The sequence below is a fragment of the Cannabis sativa genome, chromosome 1 (assembly GCF_029168945.1).
Source record: "Cannabis sativa cultivar Pink pepper isolate KNU-18-1 chromosome 1, ASM2916894v1, whole genome shotgun sequence".
Lineage (NCBI taxonomy): Eukaryota > Viridiplantae > Streptophyta > Magnoliopsida > Rosales > Cannabaceae > Cannabis > Cannabis sativa.
In genome coordinates this window covers 65091537-65117035 of record NC_083601.1, presented here as the reverse complement: position 1 = coordinate 65117035, position 25499 = coordinate 65091537, and the positions used below count along the sequence as shown (strand labels likewise).

Genomic DNA, 25499 nt, shown 5'->3' with positions numbered 1-25499 from the left:
ATATCTCTGATGAAAGGCATAAAACGCTTTGGGAAGAAAGGAAAGCTTAGCCCGAGGTTCATTGGACCTTTTGAAATCCTTGAGAGGATAGGGCAAGTAGCGTACAGGTTGGCTATGCCCCCAGCGCTGGCAGCTATACATAATGTGTTTCATGTTTTAATGCTTCGGAAATATGTCTCAGACTCGTCCCATGTTCTGAGTTATGAAGTATTGGAACTTCAGCCGGACTTGTCATACGAGGAATAACCAGTGCAAATACTTGATAGAAGAGAGAAAGTCTTGAGAAGCAAGACAGTGGCACTGGTGAAAGTACTTTGGAAGAACAGTAAGGTAGAAGAGGCAACCTGGGAACTCGAGACGGATATGCAGCAGAAATATTGAATGACTATTTTACCCTTGTGAAGGTGATCATGTGTGTTTTGGCCTTAAGGGCACTTTGGTCATTTGACCTTTATTTTCTATGATGGATAAAGATGAATTTCTTTTAAAAAAAAATGGATTAATTTCTGGTGTTATTCCTCTCTCTTACCCGACCCTCTCTCCCTCTCTTGCTCTCTTAATTTTCAATTTTAAGAATTGAAGAAAAGTGCTTGATGTTTGGTGGTTTTGGAGCTTGATAATTGTAGAACTTTGAGCTTACTCTTGGTTTGAGTTTGAGGTAGTTTCCTATGACTTTAGTCTTGATTTTTACTTCTGAATTTGAGTGTTGTAAAAGCATAAGTTTGTGCTAATGTTCTTGAGATTGCATGTGTAAAGGAATTGAAGTTAGTTTTGTTGAATTTGAGTATGTGATGCTTGAATCCTTGCTTGGGTGTTTGATTGAGCTCTAGATAAATTTTTAGGGTTATTTTCATGTCTTGAATTCAGATTTTTGAAAGTGTTTGCAGCTGGAAAATCGATTGAGTTGGTTGAGTTGAAGCTCAAGTTTAGAGCTTGAAGTTTTGGAGTTTGAACATAATTTTAAGTTGATTTTTACAATCTGAAATTATGGGGTTTATTGTTGGATTTTGATGCATAAATATGTGTTTTAGACCCTATAATATTTGCTAGCTGCTCTAAGTGGATTAATTGTGATTTTGGTTGTGAAAAGCAAGCTTGAGTTCATGGAACTCAAGCTTGGTGCTTTAATGGCACTTTTTGATTTTTAGTGCAATTGTTGGGTTTAAGTTGTGGAATATGTTTATTATGACATATATTGATGCTCTGGAAAGTTTGGGAATGTTTGGGGATGATTTGAGTGAGTTTTGGGGGTTTAAAGATTGAGAAATTTCGTGTTCTCTGCCCAGACAACCGGAATTCCGGTTGGTTCATCCGGAATTCCGGTTGGAGTTCATCGGGAAATGCTGAATTTTGTTTCGGCCATAACTTTTGACTCGGGACTCCGTTTGGGACGTTCTTTATACCGTTGGAAAGCTCTTTTTGAGCTCTATGTGATTATCTGTATTTGAAATGCCATGAATTTATTTTATGAATATGAAATCAGGGGTTAACCCTATTTGTGGAAATCCCGAATTGTGTGACTAGGATTACCGGCACCTGGTCAGGAGCACCCGGGGATTCGGAATCTCTGCCTTTGCAGGACAACAGGTAAGACAGAAGTTGCACATAGAGATATGCACAGTGGTGCTTATATTAAATATTATATTGGTGATAATTAGAAACCGAGATTAGGGTTATTACCCTAAAGTGAGCGGTTTAATGGCCTAGGGTTATTACCCTAGTAATTATTAATGTGTAAATGCTATGCCATGCTAAATAGATTGTAATAAAGAATTATGCGCACAAGGTATAATTAAGTTAGACTCGGTAAATTAGTACCTTGAGTTTGATAGTAATGCGGTCTAGGGTTATTACCCTAGAAGTTATGTGAAGGTAAGAAAGTCATGATGTACAATAATATTGCTAATCAAGTGAAAGCATGAATTAGGGTTATTAATCTTTATAAGTGTTATTTTGAGCATGCAATGATATGTTATATGAGAGACTATTTGGTATGTAATTTAGGGTTATTACCCTAAGATTCTATATGTTTTGTTATCTATTGAATACATACATATATTTCAAGAGTTATGTGCATAAGACATAACTTGACTAGACCTAGTATATTACTAGGATAAACCACTGAAAGAACGTAATGTATGGATTACGTAAATATATATGAATAGGGTTATGTGAGCAAGGCATAACTAGGTTAGACTCGGTAATTATAATCGAGATAAACCTTACTAAGGCCTTATTGTAAATAGACGTGTGAGCGTAACACGTAGGTCTATGCTACATAGACATATATAGACGTGTGGGAGCAACACGTAGGTCTATGCTACATAGACATATATAGGCGTGTGAGCGTAACACGCAGGTCTATAGCAAATAGACAAATAGTGCAGTGGCACCAATAATTATATGATAAATATATATGTTGAGACTAAGGGTTATGCGCTCAAGGCATAACCAGGTTGGATTCGGTAACAAGAACCGAGATGAACTGATCTAAGGCCTTATTGTAAATAGACGTGTGAGAGCAACACGTGGGTCTACGCCACGTAGACATAAATAGACGTGTGAGCGCAACACGTAGGTCTACGCCACGTAGACATAAATAGGCATGTGAGCGTAACATGCAGGTCTGTGTCACACAGACAAATTTGAATAGCATTGTTGTTTATATTGTATGATGAGCATATTATTGATATGTTTTATACTGTCTTGCTGGGCTTGGCTCACGGGTGCTCTACTGTGCAGGAAAGGGTAAGTCAGTGGCTGATCAACCATGAGTTTGAGGAGCAAGATGAAGAATGTACATGTTCAAGCCATATCAGACCAAGCGGGTTAAGGGTCTATCAGTGATGAACTTTTGAATTCTATTTTGCCGTTTAGGTCGGCTAGAAATAATTGACTTGTAATAGCGGTTGTAAATATTTTTGGGATCCCAACTATTTTAAAAGTTTTAAATATATTACAAGTTTATTTTCTTTCTGTTTAATATAAAAGTTTAAATTGTGCGCTATTTTGATTAGTAATCCCGTTTAGGGGATTGGGGTTTCATAAGTATTTTGGGTAGCGTGCCTAATTATTTAGGGCGTTACATGAGTAGTGCCCACACACATCAAGTGGTATCTCAATCATAGTATGTAAGACTATGGAATTTCTGCATCAAATAAGGACAAAAGAAGATCCAGGTTCAGATCTTGGTGATGCTCTGCTACAGAAAGGAATCAAGGGCTAGAGATCTGAACGGAAGGAGTCATATTATTCTGCTGCACCCACTGTAAGGTTTTCTAACTTTATATGTGTTTATTTTCATTGTTTTAGAATTCATATTAGGTTGTTAATCCAACATACTTGTTAGTAAATCTAGATCTTGGTAAAATAATTTCCAACAAACGTGTGCCTCAGGTTTAATCGTCCCATTACCATTTCCAGAATTCTGAGGTTTACTCTCTTTCTTCTTGGGTCCTCCAATCGAATTTTCGTATGTCTGAAGGTCATTGACTAACGTGTGAAAGTCTTGTTCCTTCTTATTCATGACATAATTTGATGTATAGGGCAGAAAAGCTGGAGTCAGACTATTCAAGATAAGACTCACTTGAGTTGTCTTATCCATTTCAGCACCATTTGGAGAAGGTGATCACGCACATTCTGATGGGGTTCCATCCGTGCATTGATGAATTTCTTAGTCGCGTCAAAGCGAGACTGGATAGATGCCATTCTGAATAGCTCAGTTAACTGCGTCATTATTTCTGCAGCCGTGATAGTGGTTGCAAACCTTGTTTTCAAGGTGTCAACCATGCTGGAAAGCATGAAGTATCGAGCTTTGTTGTTAGCATTCTGCCAACGCTCGAACTTCTCTTTAACAGCTTTAGTTGCATTGTCACCCATTGCTCAGAGACGGCTCAGTTAACACAAACAGGGCACTTTCACCTATGAGAGCAATATTAATGTTCTCTTTCCATTTAGGGAAGTTAGATCCACTTAGCTTATTTTCAGTCAACAATGATAACATGGGATTTGACATGGCTATACAGGATACTACAAAATAATAAATAGAAATCAATTATGGTTTACCACAAAATCTTATTTAGAAATTATTAGCATATAGCAAGTAGGAATGACAAGAGAAAATACTAAAATATACAATCCTAAACAATTTCCAAGGTTTTCAACAAACTGATATCAGTGTCCCGTTTAGGCGAGAGTCAAAGCTACCATCCATTGAATAGAGTTGTCAGCTCATCTAAAATAATAACCATTCTAGCAACCATTTATTCGATCGAAAAGAGAATCCGACGTTGTCCCGTTTAGGCGAGAGTCAAGGTCATTCCTATTTCATGAGCTTCCACCATTATTTCATACGTTTGTAAGTCTTATACAGTCGCCACCATTAGGATGATCAATACTAATATAAAAAACTTACAAATATACTTATCTCTCGAGATTCAACGGCGCTAACTTGCTAATGAACGTTCTTCCATTAGGGAGGATTACTCACTAAAACAATAGCTATGTAAAACCAACAATGGAGATCGAATATCTTAATAATAATAAAGCTCATTATTTAAAATATATTTTCTTATTATTTATTTATTTTAAATATATATTTATTTAATTAAATTTCAAATTTAGAATAAAATTCTAAATAAAATTTAATTTAATATTTATAAAATTATACTTAGATGGTTATGAAAATAAAATGAATTATTTCCATCTTAGTATTAATTTTCCAATAAATATTAAGAAAATTATTTAATTTAAGTTGTATTAATTTAAATTAATTTGCAACTCAAATTTAAATTTTCTATAAGAATATATATTGTATTTCGAAAAATTAAAGTATAAAATTATACAATTTTCGAAATACTTAAAAATAAATTAATGTTTACTGAAAAAAATACTTCAAGCAAAAATATTATCTATCTAGATTTTTCTTTGACTAATTAATTCAATTTCTAATAATAATATATTTTAGTTCATTTATTTTAGATTAATCATTAAATGAAAAAAATCATTGATTTAAGTTGATTCAAAAATTAATTAAAAAAAATAATTAATTTACAACTTTAATCTATTTTTCAAGATAAATTCAAAATCATCTTGCATAATCAAATGCAATTTCGAAAAAATTGATTAATAAAATAAATAAAATGTATTTTGAAAATTATTCAAATTTAAGTTGTTATAAAAATTTCCAACTTAAAATAATTTTTTATTTAATTAAATGTCATGAAAATGACAATATTTAAGTATCATGATGAAAATCAACTTAAGTATTTAATTTTCAATTTAATTAAATGTATTAAATTCAAGAAATAAATAATTAAGTATAGAGAAGGCTTAATTATTAATTCTAGTTTAATACTAGGAAAAATATTCTTAACTTGAATTGTACCAAAATTAATTATTAAACAATTAATTTCACAATTTATTATATTTTTCTACTGTAATATTAGAAATAATAACTAATATAGAAATAACTATCTAGAAAATATCTCAATTTAACTAAGTATCTTTTCATAAATTTGAAAAATATCTAATTTAAGTTGTTATAGAAAGAATCTAAAATAACCAACTTAAAAATATCAAATAAAATTTAATTAAATATCAAAATTAAGTTGTAACCACCTAATTTAAGAATATTCCATTTTAAGTTTAACAACTTAAAAAAAATATCTCTAGAATCTTCAATAACCAACTCTTAGAATTCCTCAACTTAATATTAAATTCAAAAGATATTCAAATTTAAGTTGATATGAAAAAAATTAGTTAGAAATAACTAATTTATAACTTAAATAGGAATATTTAATGAAATAATTAAAATAAGCTTCAGAAAGAATCTAGTTAGTTAAAATTCTTTATTTAATTAAATACAAGAAAAATACAAATAGTTTATCTAGAAATAATATCTTAAACTAAGAGTGTTTTTCTTAAAATTAACTTTAAAATATTAAAATGAAAATAAATTTCATATTTTTTAAAAGTTAATTATGTTGCTAATCAATTTTATTAGGTTAAACTAATTTAATTAACCTAGTACAGTTATTCAAATCAGGCAAATGGGCCTTCACAATTGGGGTAGTTCATGTGAGGGGGAACTGGGTTCAGTATGTCATGCCCACTTCTATTGGCCCCCATCTCTCACACAAGGCCCAAAAGAGAGGAATTTAACCTTAAGATAAATAACTGTTATTAATTGAATAGGTCCAAAAACTAAATGAACCTAAATAAAATCTATCAGGGTGTGACATTTTATTTAGCAACAACCTATATGCATCTACAACAAAATAAACATATAGGCTCATACAGGTACACAGATTTGGATGGACCCTATTATGTTACTAGGTCATACACAGATGAAAGAAGAATGTAAAAGTTACCTATTACAAATTATTTACTTGACCTATTGACAATTGAACCATGGGTTAAAATCAGATCACTGGATCTGTCAACAAGTTAACCATGGCAATTTAGATCAAGCAATAATAGGTTTTATAAAACTTACACATAAGCTAAAACACAAACTCCTGCAACAGGTTGAATTTGGATAGTTGGAAGTAGGATTTATTTAATTTAAAATAATAAATTAAATTTCGAAAATAATTAAATAATAAAAAAAATATTTTCGGATTTTTAAATGAAATAAAATAATATTTAAAATTAAACCTACAATTTTGAAAAATTAAGTTTCAACTAACGTAAATATCATTTCAAAAAAAAAAAAAATTTGCTAACCACCTTTTAAATTTCATGTTATTTTATAAATTAAATATTCAATAAAATAAAAAATGATAAATAAATCTACATTTTCTGATTTTATTATTTAATTTAAATAAAAAATAACAAAATTTAAAAGTTAGCAAAATATCTTATTTCTATTCAAAATATCATGTTTATAGTATCTTATTTTAAATTTAAATAAGGTCAAATTATTTAAAAATAGAATAATTTTTTTAAAAAAAATTAATATCTGACCTTAAATTTAAAAAATAAGATAAAATAATCAAATTTAAAAATAAGATAAAAAATTAAGCAAAAAGATAGATTTTTACCTATTTTCAAATTCAAATTACACTAATATCTAAAATTAATTTTTTTTAAAAAAAATTCAAATTAATTTATTTCTGATAATTAGATTTGAAATATGACAAGTAAAAATCAAAATACAAAACTACACAAAAAATCAAAAGTTAATTCCATGAAATAGCATGAAAAATCGAAGAAAACGAAAAAAAAAATGTAAGTGGTACAGACAGTATGCATTGCAAATTCATACTATCCACATGCACGTACAGGGCTGCACGAACGAGTGGATACGGCGCAGGAGGCTGCTAGCAGCCTCTCCGCGTGCACTCAGCGACGGTTTCAGACAGGCGCCTGTGTCCTGACCGAGAAATCTCGGACAGCAGGCTGTCTGAGCGGGTGCATCCGAGGGTAGCACCCTCATCCGCGCGCGTAGGGTGGGTGACACCATCCTGATATTTTTCGATTTTCAAAAATTCATAACTAATTTAAATAAAATCGAAATTGAGTTCTGTAAAAAAGTAAATTGCTTATTTTTTTTTTCCAAACTATCTAATAAAAATAATTCCAGAAACAAAATTCAATAATTTTTCACGAAAATTCACAAACATCAATCAATCATCATATAACACATAGATCAACATGAAACCATCCAAATCACATACAAATCGTTTTAAGTCCAAATTTCTTGCAAGCAAATCAATTACCATGGCTCTGATACCAGTTGTTGGAATTTATTTTACCAGGATCTTAAATCTACTCACAAGTATGTTATTTAACATCCTAAATATGAACTTTCTAAAACAATAATAAGCACATATAAAGTTAACGAAACCTTACATTGGTTGCAGCAGAATAATATGTCTCCTTCCACTCAGATCTCTAACCCTTGTATCCTTTCTGTCATAGAGTATTATCAAGATCTGAGTCTGAATGTCCTTCTCTTTGATTTGGATTCTTCACGATCTTCCAATCTATGATTGAGGTACCACTTGCTGTGTGTGGGCACTACTCTATCACTAGGGTATTTCGAAATTGGAAGAGGAAAAGAGAGAGAGAAGTGAGTGGCTCAATTTTCTGAACGGTAGTTTCCTGAATTACTGAAAAAAAACATTATTTTGGTGTGAGCCATCACTTTCTATTTATAGGCAACTACTAGGTTTATGTTAGTAATTAATTGGCATTAAAATAATGAAAATAATAATTGGAAAAAGCTTGAACAAGTGGTCGGCCATGGTGTTAATGGGCCTCACTAGGGTTGAGCATTGGTCGGTTCGGTCGGTTTTTTTTTTATTAAAAAATCCAAATTTCAGTTTTTAGTCTGGATTGGTGTAATCCGAAAACCGACCGACCAATATAGGAAACCCCTTAGAACCGACCAATGTAAACCGCAGTTTGGTCGGTTCAAACCGCCGAAACTGATTTTTTTTTTTTTTGTAAAATATTATCAAATTTAAAGGAAAGTTAGAATCTATTTTTTAGCTCATTTCTTCTTGTTGATTTCTTATACTTTAGTAGTTTAGTATATGCAAAATTGAAAGACTGTATGAGAAAAGAGAAAATTTTGTATGAATATGAAAGATAGAGAAAGATAATGAATATTGAAAAAAGCAGCCCCTCACTGTAATTAATTCATGGAATGGAGGCTTTTAGATTTTTGAAGATTTAATCAATTACTATAATTTATGATACTGAAAAGAGATATAATTAGTTCCTTAATAACTTTAGCATTTTAAATGAAAAATTAACAGAGATAGAAAAAGAAAGTTACTGAGCGAGAGAGACGAAGGGAGCAGTGTTGGAGTTGGAGAAAATATATATGTATACATAAATTATTTTTATACGTAAACTATTTTTTAATTTATTAATATTAATATAATAATAATATAACTTATATATATACATAAACTTAACTTAAATAGTATACATATATAAATTTATTTATATTTTTTATAAATTCGGTCGGTTTCGGTTTTTTCGGTCGGTTTGCTACCGAAACAAAAACCGACCATTTAAAGGCGGTTTTAACCGTTAACGATTTTTTCAGTTTTCGGTTTAAACGGTTTTGGTTTTAACGGTGTTCGGTAGGTCGGTTTGAACGGTTTGAACGGTTTTCTGAATTTTTTGCTCAGCCCTAGGCCTCACTTGGAATTTTGCAGTTTTCACAATTTTTATTTATAGTTTCTTAAAAACGCCAATTTTCCAATTTTAACAATTTAAATGCCAAAACTAGTTATTTAATAACTAAAATAGATTATTAAATAATATTGTCATTTAACATAATTAAAATTAGACATATAGAGTCTCTTAATTAATAAATAAACCTAGAATCTCTTTTCCTTACAATTTCGCCCCTGCTTAGTGAAAATTCACAAACTAGACTTAGTCTAAGTTTAGAATATATTACTGAGCTTCCAATAACCCGAACCGAATTTTCCGAGTAAATTCCCTAACTTATTAATTCCTTGTTGAATCCACTCTTAGAACTTGGAATAGCACTCTCAGACTTATATAGAGCCTTCTATATGTTCCGCGATATAGATACGCTATCTCATTTAACCATCGTTATAATCTTAATTTGATCAAAGATCCTCTATATAGATGATTTACACCGAGAAGGGATAAATTTACCGTTTCACCCCTCAATGTATTTGGCCCCTTAAAACACTTAGCTACCTGTAAATGATGTTTTAGTGAACTAAGATATAGTCACTGAAACAAGAGCTCATCCATTCACTTCTATTTAGCTAAGCTCGAAGGGAATCATCACTTGACTTCTATACACCAGTAGAAGCTATAGATTCCATATTTATGTTTAGCGCTCCCACTCAGTCATACTATCATGTTCCCAAAATATACGTATCACCCTGACCCAAAAGTAGGCTTAAATAATAAATCAAAGAACATGAATAACACTCCTGAGATTGAGCCTAAGCATATCAGGATTTAGATTCCTTTAATCTAAGATCAACTAGTGATATTGACTTGGAAAGATACAACGATAAGTTTATAATATCTTGTCTAAGTTCAATATCGGTCCAGTCCAATGTATACTCCATACATTCGAAACTAGTATACTTTACCAATGTCCTGGAAAGAACATAACACTTACTCCAAGTGTAAGTACACTTCATCGCTGATTATCACATCAGTGTAAATGCAAAACACTGATGAAACAGGGACTTAGTCTTTTGAATCATATAATCACAATCACATTCCACTGTGTTGACAATACTGTAATTGTGAATAAATATATGTTCTGGACTTAACTGATTTTGTGCATATATTAAATATATATATATTAAACCATAAGCATGTAAAATACATGTTAACATAAATCACTTCAAGTCTCTTAAATCGATAACTAATCAGATTGCAATGGGTTTTATTTAGGGTACAAAACCCAACAATATATAATTAACTGAATTCGTAATCCAATGTATTAAAAATAACACATTTTCGAAATTCTTCATTAAAATAAAATAAAATCAAAGAAAAGTGGAAAAAATTATTCTAATTCATGTTGGTCTTAAATTAAATAAATTAATTATCAACATAAATATAATTTCCCTATTTAATTAAATCTCTAAAGAAAAATATAAAAAATATTTAAGTGTCGTGAACAAATCAACTTAAATATTAATTTTCTTATTTAATTAAATATATCTAGAAAAATACCAAAAAGTCTACCTAGAAAATATCTATCTAGATAATTCATAAACTAATTATTAATTTTCTAATTAAAATATATTATACTCTATTTATTTTAATAAATCATTCATGAAAATAACTTGATTTAAGTTGATCTAAAAGTAATTGATAAATTAATTTTCAACTTTAATCTAATTTTTAAATTAAAAAATTTTGAAATATCTGCATTTAAAATAAATAAATGCAATTCATAATTAGGTAGGAAAATGATTATTAAAATAAATTAAAATATATTCTGAAAATTATTCTAATTTAAGTTGATTTGAAATTGAAAAAATTTCTTACTTAAATATAATTTTCTATTTAATTAAATTCATTAAAATAGAAATAATTAAGTATCTTGAATAAAATCAACTTAATTATTAATTCTAATTTAAATACTAAGAAAATATTCTAATTGAAGTTGATCCAAAATTAATTAAATAATTAATTTTCAACTTAAATATATTTTCTAGTTTAATTAAATTTCATGAAATAGAAACAAATAATTAAGTATCTTGAATAAAATCAACTTAATTATTAATTATATTTAAATTCTAAGTTCTAAGAAAAATATTCTAATTTAAGTTGGTCTAAAATTAATTAATTAATTAATTTTTAACTTAAATATATTTTTCTACTTAATTAGATATTAGAAAATATAAATTAGTTACTAGAAATTTCATTAAACTAAGTGTATTTATCTAAATTAATTTTAAAATAATCAAATGAAAAATTAATTTCATTTATTTTTAAATTAATTATGTTGCTAATTCAATTTTAATTAGGTTAAACTAGTATAATTAGCCTAATACAATTATTTAAATAAGGCAAATGCGCCTTCACATTTGAGGTTGTTCATGTGAGGGAGGGTTGGGTTCAGTATGTCGTACCCACTACTAATGACCCAATAACTCTCATACAAGGCCCAAATGAGAGGAATTTAACCTTTCATTAAATAATTGTTATTCATTGAATAAGCCCAATACTAATTGGGCCTAAATAAAACTATCATGGGTGATATTTTATTTTAGCAACCTAGTCCATTTAAATATCTAGAAATAAATGGACTTCCTATATGCATCTAAGCCTAAAAGCAAACATATACGCTCACACAGGTCAAATTGATTTGGATGGGCCCTATCATTTTACTAGATTTACACAGATGAAAGAAATTATAAAATTTATCTATTACAAATTATTTATAGGATCTATTGACAATTGGACTATGATTAAAATCAGATCATTGGATCTATCAAAAAGTTAATCATAGCAATTTAGATCAAATAAATAATAGGTTTGTTAAAATAAAGTTTTGAATAAACAATTAAATATAACAAACACAATATCCATGTAACAAAATGTGAAATAAGATATTAATATAATTAAATTATTATTTTAAACTAACCAACTAAATTTTGAAAATTTAGGGTTGTTAAAATCAACCTTAAATATCTCATCAAAATTTAAAATTAAAAAATAAAACTAATTTAAAATATCAATGTTTATATAAATGATTTTATCAAATTAAATTAAATATCTAATAAGATAAATGATTTGGAAAAAAAATATTTTCAATATCATTTTCTAATCTTATAATTTAATAAAATTAAAATAATAAAATAAACTAATTTTAAAATAGATATAGTTAGGCAATTATTATTTTAAGAATAAAATAATAAACAAATAATAATTATCCTAATTATATGTTAAAATATCTCAAATTAAGCATTTTTCAAATTTCTGCAAAAATATCTAGGCTATTTAAATATTTAAAATATAATTTATAAATTTCTAATAAGTAAAAATGATATAAAATAGCATAAATATCATTTTTTTTAACTTATAATTTATAAACAATTAAATGTTTAACAAAATAACCAATTTTGAATTTGAAAATATCGTGGTTAGAATATCTGTAAAAATATCTAAGTTAATTTCAAATTTATTAATTATTTAATTTATCTTATAAGATAATTTTAATATAATATTTCAAATTAAAAGGATAAGGCTATCATTTAATTTAAAATATGTCTAATATTAAAATATCTGATCTTATAATTAAATAATATTTAAATATTAAAGAAATTAACAAATTTTTAAAATCTCACCATAAATTTTAAAAATAATATAATCAATTTTTAAATTTAAACCTCAAAATAACAAAAATTAATAATAATCTATTACAAATTAAATATTATTAATTTAAAATTGATATTTAAGTTTAAATATATTAAAAATAATATTTTATTTTGAAATTTGGGTTTGAAAATTGAAAAAATTCAAAATTGGGAAAAAATCCCAAAAAAATCGGGTTAGGGGTGTTGGCTGCCCACGTTGTGCACACAGAGGCTACATGCAGCCTCATCCGCGCGCGCAGGAGGCTACTGGCAGCCTCGTCCGCGCGCGCAGGAGGCTGCTTGCAGCCTTCATGTGCGCGTGCAATGGGCGTGCATCTGTCTGAACGTGTGCTGTCAGAACACCTGCGCGCATTGGATCTCCTTGTCCGAATGCTTGGTGCGAGCGTCGTGCACCAATTCGACACAGTTTCAACCAAAAATTTCAAACAACCATAACTTTCTCAATTTTTATCGGAATCGAGTTTTGTAAAACCTAAAATTGCTTAATTTTTTACAAGGAATCCAAATAAAATATTTTCATGGAAAAATTTTGTAAATCATATTCAATCATCAAATTAACATATAAACCAACATAAACACATCCAAATCAACATGCAAACAATATTCATCGTTTTAAATCCATATTTCATGAAAGTAAATCATTACCATGGCTCTGAGGCCAGTTGTTGGGAATATTTTACCAGGATCTAGATTTACTAACAAGTATGTTGATTAACATCGTAAATATGAATTCTCTAAAATAATGAAATAAACATATAAGGGTTTAAGAAAACCTTACATTGGTTGCAGCAGAATATAATGACTCCTTCCATTCAAGATCTCTAGCCCTTGATTCCTTTCTGTAGCAGAGTATTATCAAGATCTAAACCTGGATCTCTTTCTCTCTTTCGGGTTTGGTTACCACCATCTTACTCACTATTATTGAGTACTTGACTTGCTATATGTGGGCATGTCACTCAATCACTATAGGTTCGAATGGTGAAGAACAATGAAGGAGGTTAGAAACACTAGGGAATGAACTCTCTCATCTAGGTTTGGTTGAAGGCATTAATTTGACAAAGTGTCAAAAGTGGATGAGATGAGAGCATCATGTTCCTTTTATAGTGTTTCAACTAGGGCTTAGGGTTGAATTATATGGACTAAGAAAGAATAAAAAATTGCGCAAAAATCACACTTGGCCGTACACATTAAATGAGCCAATCTTTAGTTACAATGTTACCACTTTTTCCAACCACTTATTCTTCTTTTCAATAATAACCATATTTTTCAAATCAAATTTATAAATGCCAAAACTATTTATTTAATAATTATAATTAATTACTAAATAAAATTGCCATTTATGTAATTTATTAATTAGACCATGCAAAGTCTCTTAATTAACAAATTGACCCCAAAACCTCTTTTCTTCACAATTAAGCCCTTGTTTAGTGAAAATTCTTAAATAAGACATAGTCTAATTTTAGAATTATAATTGATTAACTAAAATCAATTAACTGAGTCTGCAAGCAGAATTATCTCAACTAGTGAGGGGACCATGGGCCTATATAACCGAGCTTTCAATAAGTAGATCTAGAATTCACCAAGTAAATTCTCAACTTATTAATTCCTCATTGAAACACTATAGAACTTGGAATTGAATACACTCTCAGTTATATAGAACGCTCTATATGTACCATGATATAGATACGTTAAGATTATCCATTTCTACAATCCTAATAGTCAAGGATCCTCTATATATGATCTACACTGAATAGGGACAAATTTACCGTTCTACCCTTCAATGTATTTTATCCTTAAAACACTTAGCTACCTATAAATGATATTTCAGTAAACTAATATAATTACTGAAACGAGATCTCAATCATTTATCTCTATTCAGCCAAGCTCGAAGGAAATCATCGTTTCATTTCTAAAAACTTTAGAAGCTATAGATTCCATATCTATGATTAGCGCTCCCACTCAATTGTACTATCATGTTCCCAAAATGTACGTATCACCCAGACCAAAAGGTAGGCTTAACTAACAAATCAAAGAACACAAATAACACTCTTGAGATCGAACCTAACCATGTCAGGATTAAGATCCATAGACCTAAGATCAACCATTGATATTGACTTAGAAAGATATAACGGTAAAGTTTATGATATATTATCTAAAATCAATATCGGTCCCTTCCAATGTATACTCCCGATACTGGTAAACTTTGCCAATGCCCTGGAAAGGACATAACACTTATCCAAGGTGTAAGTATACCTATCGCAAATTATCATGTCTGTCTAAATCCAGCGAACTGGCAAATCATGGGAATTAAACTTTTGAACATATAATCATGATTATATTCCACTGTGCTGATGACACAATAATCATGAAGAAATACATATGTTTTGGACTTAATAGAATTTATACATTAAATATAATCATGAAATAAATCATGTGAACCATGCAACATAAAATAATTTTTGATCTTTATTAATTAGTAAATACGATTATATTAAAATGGGTTTTATTTAGGGCACAAAATCCAACACTAAGTTGTGCCAAATTTAGCACATACTAAAAATTAGGTCAAATTGCTCCGAATTAGATAACATAGGACCGCCGTCACCCGAGTTTCAAGTTCGCTCTGCTAGGGTTCAGACACAGGGAAGAAGGAGATCCTTAGAAAGAAATAAGGACCAACATCCTTTGAAGTTCAAGCAGGTTGTGGACGTCCCCACAAGTATCAGAGCTCTATCGGTCATATTAAAGTAGTAACAAAAGGGAAAAAGGAGATTCTTAGAAAGAAACAGGGACCAACATCCTTTGATATTGTTGTCAAGAAAAAATCTATGGCGAAAATCCTTGGACTTAGAGGAAGACGAGGAAGAGGAGATGATGACTCTCTCAAGCAATTTGATTTCAAGATCATTGAAGATGTGTCGAATTGAGGAGGAAACTAAAGTAGATTTTAGATCCTATTTGGAAGCAACTAAGAATTTTAAAGCTCAATTGAAATTTGGTAAGCACACTACTCCCCTAATTTTACACCCCCATCATCGTTAATTTATAATTTGAATGGTGAATTTGGGGATACTGAGAATTTATCTAAATATTGAATAAGAGGATATTGAAGATGAAATGTTGTACTGGAACGCAACTGTAACACCCTAACTAACAAAGGCGTATTACGTGATTTTTAAACATGTTGTGCAGCTCGTTGCTAATCAACGAGGTTTATGGAAAACGTGATTAATTAAAATTTTTGCTTTTTAATTAAACTTGTAAAATATTTATACAAAAGACTCGGGATCCCGATTACAAAATCATTTACAAAAGTTTACTGTTTATACAAAATATTTGTCGCCTAGTGACTAGTTACAAAAATAGCCTCGCTGTCCCGATGATCGTACGCTCCAGGCCTAACCGCCCCGACATGTACAATCTTCATAGGCTCGTTCACGGTCCATCAGCTCTAGCCTTGCCTTTACCTACACATAAACATAGCACTGTGAGTCGACAGACTCAGTAAGAAAAGCATAATAATATTCATACATAAATCCCGGTCATGATCAGACGCCCATACCCCTGACCATAACCCTAAATGTCGTGTCCAACACGATACTGAGTCCCCCTAACTGCCGTGTCCAACACGGTACTGAGTTCTGAACGTTCATAGGGACGGTACTATTGACAAGTAACAGCCTGATCGGTCGAACCGGTCATACTTCGGCTGCTGGTCATACTCCAGCCTGTACCGACGTGTTACAGTATCAGCCTGATCGGTCGAACCGGTCATACTCCGGCTGCTGGTCATACTCCAGCCTATACCGACGTGATACGTCAAATAGTACGGAACCACCAACCTAAGTATCAGCCTGATCGGTCGAACCAATCATACTCCGGCTGCTGGTCATACTCCAGCCTGTACCGACGTGATACAGTGTCAGCCTAATCGGTCGAACCGGTCATACTCCGGCTGCTGGTCATACTCCAGCCTGTACCGACGTGACACAGTTGGATGGTTCGAAGCCAACATACATATCTAATGTAATCTAACAGGCTTCCTACATGCACGCTAAACATGTAATCTACATATGCATACTGTTATACTAATCTTAACTGGATTCCGAATTGAGGTGTGCCGGTCAACCTGACTGGAACTATCTGCGCTGCGGATTACAGGCTCCTAAACCATAAAAATCACAACACTATAAGTGATACGCTAAATCACTTCCCGGGGACTTAAACTAAGAACTAAAAGTTACCCTATCGATAAAAAGCATGGCAATACCCCAAATAACATAAAATCGAGGAAAACTAGGGTTTCTGAATTTTCCCCAACCGGTAGACCGGTTGCCCAACCGGAATTCCGGTTCTGGGAATTTTCGAAACCCATCCGGAATTCCGGATGCACAACCGGAATTCTGGTTCCTCGCAGGCATATTTCAAAATTCCATAACTCATTCAAATCCAACCCAAATCACACAAGATCTTCCAGACCTGTTCTATATGTCCCAAATAACCATTCTAAAGCAACAAACTCACCCAGATTGCACAGAAACAAAAAGTGCCATTAAAGCCCAAGCTTTGAGTTTTAAACTCAAACTTGATCAAACACTACCCACATGCAATCAAACCATGATTCAAACTCATAATCAAGCATATAAAAACTGCAGAAACTAAAACCTAACTCATGCAACAACTACAGCAACAATTCACCCAATTTCTTTGAAAACTCAAGCTTTTTAACAAGAAAAACCATAACTCAAGCAACCTAACTATTATGCATCACTAACAGCTCAAATATCCTTAATTTAACATGCTTAGATCTCTGAAAATATCAACAAAATACAGCAGCAACAACATCCATTTATCATGCATGCAATACACCATTTTCATCAAAAATTCAACAAACTTAAAGAGAAATTGCTTAGAAGCTAACCTAGCTTGAATTGAACACCAAAGAGGGATGAAATCACAAGGAAAAATCCCAAGACCCTTGCTGCACCAAGAGGCCGAAAAGAGAGAGGAAAAGAGAGAGAGTTTTTGAAATTTTCTATTTTTCTTTTCTAACTTTGATTTTTGAAATGAAAATGAAATTAAATGTCACTTACTCCTATTTTACTTCAGCCAAAACATAATAAAATAAACATATAATTCAACTATTAAAATCACTAGAAGACAAAATAATAATGGGGCAAAAAGACCATTTTGCCCCTCCACACTAAAACCACATAAATAACACTAAAGGGGTATTTTTAGGAAATTCTAAATTCCCGGCCATTCCCGACATTCCCAATGTCTAATAAACCATCCCAAACTACTAACATACTAAGTTGTGATTTTACTGAGCCAAACATCGAGTTCCATGTTACCGGGCACCGTAAATGCAAAATTATGAAAACTACTGAATGACATAAAAATGCATCTCTGAATTCAATAATAATAGTATAATAATTATTTAAATAGCTATAAATAATTTCATAATTAAACGTGATTAACTGCTAATTTTCAAATTAAACTAAGCGGTCTTTACAGCAACCATGGTTTGTTACGTGCTTGGAGCCAACCTACCTTTAGGTCCCTTTGAAGGTTTTGCACGCTGAATTTGGAAAGACAAAGGAGTGGACTAAGTGGGAATTCTAAAACCCAAGGTATTCATTGAGAGATTTCAAGCAATTAATAGTTAGGATGCGATATTGGATGGTGGTTATCTATTTTTCAATAGATAACCAATAATCATGAAGCCCTGGGATTCCTATACCGATTTTAGGAGGATGTAAGCTCGGTGTCGATTTGGATACAATTACATGGACTAGAATTGAAATTTTGGGGGAGCGTTCTATTTTTAAAATCGTGGGACAACTTAGGACACCTCTACAGTTGGATGAAATTACAATGAAAAAGGATTGCCTTAATTTTTCTTGTGTTCTGGTAAAGGTTCGATTGTTTCATGATTTCCCAAGTACTATTTCCTTTACGGATGAAATTGATCATGATTATGTTGTTGTGGTGAAGTATGAACGATTACCGTTAGTTTGTAACAATTGTAAAGGAATGGGTCACACTTCTGAAAAATTGTAAAAAGGGGCACCTAAAGAGAAAGTTCAAGTTGAGGAATAAATTGAGAAACCCAAAGTTCCTGTTAAAGCAAAATCAAAGATAGAAATTAATGACGATGGCTTTCAAAAAGTTGTAAGTGGGGGAAAGACGAAGGTGATAGAGAAGATGGCAACAATAAATACTTCCAATGCCTTTGAAGCTCTTGAAACAGGGGAGAGTTCAAAAGGTACATATGAGATTAAAAGTTCTGAATTAAATGATAATAGTGGACGGGGAGAGCCTCTGATTCCACATGAATAGAATTTTAAGGTGGAACAATTAGAGGGCTCAATAACTGAAATAAACAATTTGAGATCACGCAATTGATTTCTAAATATTTTATTGGATTAGTTGGGCTCCTTAAAACAAGGGTGAGGGCAAAAAATCTGGGAGGGTTTATGTAAATATGTTTAGCGGTTGGTATTTCTTGAATAATATACCATGGAATCAAGGTGGAAGAATCATAATAAGTTGGAATATAACTATGTTTAAAGTGAATATTTTGTTTTGTTCAAGTCAATTAATGTATTTGCGAGTTTGGCCATCGGGATATCATGATTCTTCTTGGTCACATTTGTTTATGCTTTAAATGATCAAAATGAGAGGGGTTTGCTTTGGAATGATTTAAAATATCTTGCTAGAGGGATTCAAGAACCGTGGTTGATACTAGGATACTTCGATGATATTTTAAAGTCAGAAGAAAGAGTGGTATATTAGTTAAAGAGAAAAAATCAGTGGCTTTTCGTGAATGTGTGAAAGTTTGTCAAGTTGAGGATGTTAAGTTTTGGGGATCTTTCTTTTCTTGGAACAACAAACAAGGCTTTAAGACTCAGATTTTCTAAAAGATTGATAGAGTTCTTACCAGTGAATATTGGTTAGAAAAATTTGAACATGTTGAAGTAGTTTTTCTTTCCAAAGGACAATTTGATCATTGTCCAGCAATATTAACCATTTTTCCAAATCAAAAAATTGGTAAGAGCCCATTCAAGTACTTTAGAATGTGGAGATTTTTCAAAAAAATATAATGAGATTGTAAGACAAGGATGATCATTGAAGGTAACTGGTGCGCCAATGTAGAGATTGGTATCGAAGCTTAAGTCATTAAAGGTAGATTTTTGAATTCTGAATAAAGAGAAGGTGATTGATATATATGCTGCTGATTCTATAGCCTGTAACACTCTGCTGGAATGTCAAAGTGCCTTACAGAAGATGTCGTTAGATGAAGATAAGTGTAAGCTGAAACAAAAAGCAAGGAATGATTATAAAGATATACACAAAGCTTATCTCTCTTTTTTTTACCAAAAAGCTAAGATTTTTTGGTTAAAAGAGAGAGATAATAACACATCTTTATTCCATGTCAGTCTCAAAACAAGAACGATTAATAAAAGAATTTTTGCTATTAAAAATATGTCTAGTACTAGGATAGATGATCCCTTAAAGGTTAGTGATATTTTGCTCCAATTCTACTCGTCTCTCTTGGATTCCAAGATGATGAATGAGAAATCAGTGAAGCAAACCTTGGTCAAACTTGGTCAATTCTATTCATCTCTCTTGGATTCCAAGATGATGAATAGGAAATCAGAAGATTTCTGTTACAAGCCTATACGAATGCTAATGTAAAAGAAGCAATTTTCAATATTCCAAGTGGTAAAGCTCCAGGCCTAGATGGATATAGTAGTTACTTTTTCCAAGATGACTACGATTTGGTTAAAGGTGATGTTTGTGATGGATTTTGTGCCCTAAATAAAACTCATTTCAATATAATCAGATTTACTAATTAATATAAGATTAGAAATCGCTTTTATGTTGCATGGTTCACATGATTTATTTCATGATTATATTTAATGTATAAATTCTATTACGTGGACCCCTAAAAACTTGCCACTTACAAGTGTGTACACGTGGATAGTCCATCATGACACTTAACTGGATGGAGGTGTGCAGAGCAAAACGGAACCAGGGTTTAGGTAGTTATGCCGCCAAAATTTTGGTTTTTGTGGTTAACTGTTACAAACTGTAAAGTTCAGGTGGTTTAGCCGCTATTATCCCAAATATATATATTTGTTCATGATTATAGTGTCATCAGCACAGTGGAATACAATCATGATTATATGTTTAAAAGTTTAATTTCCATGATTTGTCAGTTCACAGATTTAGACTGGCATGATAAATGGCGACAATGTATACTTACACCTTGGATAAGTGTTATGTCCTTTCCATGGCATTAGCAAAGTTTACTAGTATCAGATGTATAGAGTATACATTAGAAGGGACCGATGTTGATCTTGGATAAGATATCATAAACTTACTTTATATCTTTCTAAGTCAATATCAATGGTTGATCTTAGGTCTATGGATCTTAATCCTGATATGGTTAGGTTCAACTTAGTTGTATTATTTATGTTCTTAGAGGTGTTCGTGGAAGATAACCAATAGTTTTGGCAAATATTTACATCTTGGGAACATTATAGTTCAATTGAGTGGGAGCCCTGATCATAGATATGAAATTTATAGCTGCTATAAGTATTTGGATGTGAAATGATGATTTTCTTCGAGCTTGGCTAAATAGAGATAAATGATTGAGGCCTCATTTCAGTAATTATATTATTTTACTGAAGTATGATTTATAGGTTGCTAAGTTTTTTAAGGATAAATATATTGAAGGGTAGAACGGTAAATTTGTCCCTATTTAGTGTAGATCATCTATAGAGGATCCTTGACTATTAGGATTGTAACAATGAATAATCATAATGTATCTATATCGTGGTACATATAGAACGTTCTTTAGAATTGAGAGTGCTATTCAATTCCAAATCTCAAGTGGCGCAAGGCAGAATTAATAAGTTAGAGAATTTACTTGGCGAATTCTAGATCTAGTTATTGAAAGCTCGGTTATGTAGGCCCAAGGTCCCCTCACTAGTTAAGATAATACTGCTTGCAGACTCAATTAATTAATTTTAAGTAATCAATTATAATTTCAAAATTAGACTATGTCTTATTTATGAATTTTCATTAAGCAAGGGCTTAATTGTGAAGAAAAGAGGTTCTGGAATCAATTTATTAATTAAGAGACTTTATATGGTCTAATTAATAAATAATATAAATGGCGATAAAATTTGATAATTAATTATAATTATTAAATAAATAGTGTTGACATTTATATGATTAAATTGGAAAATACAGTATTATTGAAAGAAGAATAAGTGGTTGAAATAAAGTGGCAAAATTGTAACTAGATATTGGTCCTTTTATGTGGCCGGCCTTAGAGTTATTTTTGCCCAATATTTTTTTTTTCTTTTTTAATCCATATAATTCAGCCCTAAGCCCTAGTTAAAACACTATAAAAGGAACATGATGCTCTCACTCATCCAATTGATTTTCAACTTGCCAAAAATTTAGTTTTCTCTGTCAGACAACTAGTAGATGAGAGAGTTCCTTCTATAGTGATTTCAGCCTCTTTCATTATTCTTCATACTTGAGCCTTAGTGATAGAGTGCCATGTCCACGCATAGCAAGTCAAGTACTCAATCATAGTGAGTAAGACGGTCGTAACCAAACTCGAAGGAGAGAAAGAGATCTAGGCTCAGTTCTTGATAATATTCTACAACAGAAAGGAACAAAGGTTAGACATTTGAGTGGAATAAGTCATCATATTCTGCTACAGCCAATGTAAGGTTTTCTAAACTCTTACGTGTTTAATTTCATTATTTTAGAGATATTCATCTTTAGGAAGTTAATCAACATACTTGTTAGTAAACCTAGATTCTGGTAAAATATTCCCAACATGTGAATCCATACCATCTTTCTACATTCAGGAAAGTTACTTAAAGAGCTGGATACTACTACACTTTCTCTTATTCCCAAGACCGAATGTCCAAATATGGTTAGTGATTTCTGACCCATAACTTGCTGTAATGTTATCTACAAAGCAGCAACTAAGATGATATGTACATGCTTAAGACAGGTTTTACCTGAATTGGTGGCACAAAATTAAAGTAGTTTTGTTCAAGGTAGATTCATTGCTTATAGTGTTATGGTGTACCAAAACTTGGTGCGACATCATGGGCGGAAGAGTAAAGGCCAAATTATATGATCAAACTGGATCTTTGATAAGCCTACAATACACTAGAATGGGATTTCATAGAAGAGATGCTAATAGCTCTGAACTTCCCAGTAAGCTTCCTGCAATTGGTAATGGTATGTATCTGAACTTCTCCCTTCTGTCTTTATTTCGATGGATCTTTACATGGTTTCTTTGAGGCAAAACTGGGTTTGCAACAAGGAGACCCGATGTCCCCACTAATTTTTATGCTTTGCATGGAGTATCTAAAGTGGGTCAAAAAGTTGATTTCAAGTTCCATGAACGACGCCTAGATTTAAAATTGAACCATCTATATTTTTCAGATAATGTCTTATTATTTTGTCATGGAGATTTCAAGTCCATATACTTTTTACTACAACGACTGGAGTTATTTTCTAAGTCTTCAGGATTACATCTGAATATACCAAGTCAACTCTTTTTTGTTGTGGGATGGATGAGAATGAGATACAGTGAGTTATTGATGCTTCAGGTATTGTCCGAAGTGAAATGCCATTTAATTATTTAGGTATTCTGAAATGTGCTAGAAGATTATCGGTTTTAGAATGTGATATTTTGGTGGAAAAGATGGTAGAGAAAACCCAAATATGGGGAACTTGGAATATTTCATTTGCTGGTCGTGTGACTTTTATAAATGCGATTCTCATTTCCATTCATTCTTATTGGTCTCAAATAACAGTGTTGCCAAAAATTGTACTAAAGAAGATAAATTCGATTTGTAGAGCATTTTTATGGCGTGACAAGCAGAGACTCAAGCACCTGGCTATAAGGCATAGGAACAATTATATGCAACCCAAAATCAGAGGGTGGTTTGGGGATCTAAAACACACTGATATGGAATACAGTGGGATTAGCCAAGTATGTATGGGCGATATCATCAAATCAAGATAATTTATGGGTGAAATGGATACATAGTGTCTACCTAAAAGATAAAAATTGGTGGACTATTCTTCCCCTACGAATAGTAATTGGTATTGGAAGCAAATAGTGAAAATCAAAGAAAAATATAAGTTCATACCAAATTATCAAACTCTTATGACAGAGAAATAGAGTATCCAAACGGGCTACATGGTGCTTAGTGAGAAGCAAAAGAAAGTTACATGGTATAGGGAAGTTTGGAATCGGTAAAATATTCCCAAATATAGTTTCATCACATGGCTTGCAATCCAAAATTGGTTACATCAGGAAAGTTTGGAATTGGTATAATATTTCTAAACATAGTTTCATCACATGGCTTGCAATTCAAAATTAGTTACAAACGAAGGATAGGCTAGCTGCAATTTGTCTCTTATGTCAACTGAAAATATTCAACACTTATTTTTGATTGTGAATTTAGTTCCAGGTGCTTTTGGAGCTTAAGAAATGGCTAGACTGGCAGATAAATGTGAGACCCTTATCTGGAATTTTCCAAAGTATCTCAAGAACAAAAATTTTAAATGCAAAAAAAAAGTTACTAACAATAGTGACTAGTTTGGTTTGCCAAATATGGATGAACAATAATGATTATTTTTTAAATCAGAAAATGCATATTGTTGAAGTGTGTGTACAGACTATTAAATATAATGTTAAGAATATAATCACTAATATTAGATAAAAAAAAATATTTACAGAAATTGGGGAAGCATGGTTTAATGCACTATAAAAAATTGCTACTTTTAGTGACAACTTTTTAGTCACAACATACTTTTTTTTTTGTGATTAAATGTGAATTTTAGTCACAACAAAATGTTACTTGTGACTAAAACATAGTATTTAGTTACAAGTTATCACTAATTTAGTTTTAGTCACAACAAGTATTGTGACTAAAAATACATTTCGTCACAACAAGTTGTGATTTTTGTGACTAATAGTTTTAGCCACGGATCTTTTAGTCACAACATAAGAATCATGATTTATAATTAGTCACAATTTTTTCACTTTTAGTCACAAGTTTTGTTGTGACTAAAAGTAAGATTTTTTGTAGTGATGCTTTATAATTGTATTTAGCTATTTTTTAGATCAAGCCTTTTGATATGGTGCTGAAGCTTTGTAAAGACTCTTCTATGCAATATAAATGATTTGATTCATTAAAATAAAAATTAGGTTAAATTTAGCACAAGATATAACATGCTAAATTAAGCACACAATAAATATTACTATTTTAATTATATTTTTGTCATTAATCATTAATGACATACTTTATTGCATACATTTCAAGAAAAATTTCAAAAATATTCTTTTTTTTTAATATTTATTAACAATTTTACGATCTAAAATTTTTATTTACAAAAATACACATGTAAAGACGTTTTAAACAAAAATACATTTTGCTCAACAAAAAGTAAAAAAAAAAAAAAAACGAGAAATCAACTTCACGATAACTATAAATAAACTATAAAATGACCAAAAAACAATCTCATGACAACTATAATATATCTATAAATAAACTATAAAACAACCGAAATAAATAGTTTATTGTTTTTACTAAAGATGTA

General features: G+C 31.1%; 1 long non-coding RNA gene across 1 annotated transcript; it reads left to right on the top strand.

Moving 5' to 3' along the window:
* The first annotated feature begins 519 nt into the window (after nucleotides 1–519).
* Nucleotides 520–2925, top strand: LOC133029515 (uncharacterized). The gene is made up of 3 exons (XR_009683645.1): nucleotides 520–658; nucleotides 1525–1587; nucleotides 2743–2925. It is a non-coding gene; the product is annotated as an uncharacterized LOC133029515 (long non-coding RNA).
* The last annotated feature ends 22574 nt before the right edge of the window (nucleotides 2926–25499 follow it).